This window comes from Charadrius vociferus, unplaced genomic scaffold (genome assembly GCF_000708025.1).
Source record: "Charadrius vociferus isolate BGI_N301 unplaced genomic scaffold, ASM70802v2 scaffold776, whole genome shotgun sequence".
NCBI lineage: Eukaryota > Metazoa > Chordata > Aves > Charadriiformes > Charadriidae > Charadrius > Charadrius vociferus.
This window is the reverse complement of record NW_009648775.1, coordinates 139,672-142,091: the sequence shown is the minus strand read 5'-3', so window position 1 is coordinate 142,091 and position 2,420 is coordinate 139,672. Positions and strand designations below refer to the sequence as shown.

Here is a 2,420-nt window from a genome sequence, read left to right as displayed (position 1 = left end):
CGATGCCGGCCGTGCGGGGAGCCCTCCCCGTCAGGGCTATATTCCGAAAAAAAAAAAAAAAAAAGAAAATAATAATAAAAAAATTTGTTTCTTCTGGCTTCTTTCTTAACCAGAACAGTTGGATCGTTAATCCCAATTTTCAGGCCTTTGGAAGCTTTCCAGGCGAAGGCGAGTTGCAATCGCTTGGCCAAAAGCTAACCTGGTTTAGAGCAGCTCGCCGGGCGATTTCGTTATTTATTATTATTATTAATTTGGAATTAAAGGAGCAGCTCGGCCCTTCTGCGATTTTGCAATGCCTCACGCTTTTTTTTTTTTTTTTTTCCTATAAAGTTTCCTATTTATTTTGAGCACGTTGGGGCGAATCTATCCCCAACGCCTACGCCACCCCATTTAAAAGTATTAAGCTACTGGTTCCATACTCACAGCGAAGCTGTTTAGATGCAGAGATAGATGTACCCGCAAATAAACAGCGTGCGGGTCTAACTGCCTCCAGATACGCGTCTCTGTACGCGTGTGTTTTGTCTGCGTGGGTGTGTGGAAAAATATACAACCTCGCAAAATCCAGCTTTATTGGGGCTGCGCGTAATCGAATCCATGAGCGGCTTAATAAACCTGATCCATAGATATTTATGCGCGGACGTGTATATATTTGAGGCGATTTGGCATTGTCTTTAATATTCCTATGTTAGAGAACTGTTAAATTGAGGAGTGCCTAAGCCAGCGAGACCCAGGAAAATAGTCTTTCCAGTCCCGTCAGCAAACTGGGGGCAGCCCGAGAGAGGCTCTTTTCGTTGTGATTTTAAATGAAAATCCTCGGAGGAAGAGGGGAGGAAAAAAGAAACAAACCACCCCTCCACGCGTAGAAATAAGAGTAGTTTTAAATTGCAAGGGCACAATAAACAACGCGGAGTCAAACTTCCATTTTGCTCGCTCATCTGGCATTTGTTGTGGGCTTCCAAAATTTGCCTGAAGAGGGAGGAAAAAAAAAGAAATAAATATCGAGCTGGTTTTAGAAAGTTTTAGCGAATAGATCTGTCTCCCGGCTCGCTTTCGCCTGGAGCTTCTCTGCCGCTGGGAAAAAAAAATAAAAATCGGTTTTAAAGAAGGGTCTTGTGTCCGAGGGGAGGTGGTACGAAGAAAGTGTGTGTGTGTGGGGCGGGGGGGATGCAGGGGGGAAGGTCCTGCCGCCCCCCGCCGCCGGGACACGGGCTGGGGAAGCCGAGGGACCTCCCGAAAAATCCCCAGTTTCCCGTGGGGGAAAAAAAAAAAAAAAGAAAAGAAAAGGGGAGAGAAAAAAAAAAAAAGCTCACGGAGGGAGACATAAACCACCTTGCTGAAATTTCAAACAAATATCGCAGTGGACAGAAAGCTCATCTGGAGAGCAATAAAATAGACATTTACAGTGCAGGGGCTTTCGGCGAGATAGGGGATAGGTTTCCCGATTTCTATAATTCCCCGAGTTTATTGTTGGAGTAACCCGTGTTCTTGCTGGTCAGGTGTTTTCGATGGAGTTACAGATCATTCTTCAGGTGGAATTTGGTTTCTTCTCCCTTAAAACGTTGAAGATAATCTCCGCTTTCTTCGTTGGTAGCTCCCCCCCTCCCTTCCCCTCCCTCCAGCTTTTTACAGCTGAATTAACCCCCAGCCCAGATGCCCTATGGCAGAGATAAGAGCCCGAGCCTCGGAGAAGAGGTGCAGTATTTTTAGAGGTGTGTGGGGTGGGTTGTTATTTTTTTTTTCGTGTGTTTATGCGTGTTTTAAGTCCCAGGGATAGGTTTTCATCTGCTTTATTTTTAAATATTTGGAAAGCTAGAACTAAAATAACATCGGCGTTTTAAGTCCCTGCCTTGCAGTAATGGAAAATATTTCGAAAAGCCCCTGTCTTCAGTGTGTATCCGAGCGGTTCCAAGGATTTGTCAGGTGTGTCCGCTGATGTCTCTGTACGCGCGTAGGGCTGCGCGCAGATTTGGTGTCACACCTGAGTGTGCGTAGGGTTGTGTTTTTTTTTTTTTAATTTTAATTTTTCCCATCTGCACATAGAACCGTCGATACACAGAAGGGTGGTTGAAATAGATGTATTTTAAATATGTATATTTCTATAAATATATATATTTTTACTTTTTTTTTTTTTTGGCAAATCTCCTCCTGTTCCAGCGGTTCATGTATAGAGGGAAGTAACTTGCTTCCAAAAGTTCTCACGACCAGATTTGTTGGAAGGAGGGAGAGTCGAACCCTTGGCGAAACATAAAATTAAGAAAAATAGGAATAGACGAGCAGGCGGGAGAGTAGGTGAATCAATAACCCCGCCAGCCTCCTAATTACGATTCCGTCTTGAGAAATCGCTTGGTTCGCCCCAGCTGGGACCCGGGGCGGTACCCAGCGGCACCCAAACCTCTCCCCCACCCCCGCGGGAAAGGATG

The 2,420-nt window shown here is 45.1% G+C and overlaps 1 protein-coding gene across 1 annotated transcript in view; it reads left to right on the top strand.

The window, feature by feature from the left end:
• TBX5 (T-box 5) overlaps nucleotides 1–2,420 on the top strand; it is a 52,662-nt gene that overhangs the window by 2,112 nt on the left and 48,130 nt on the right. The window lies entirely within an intron of this gene.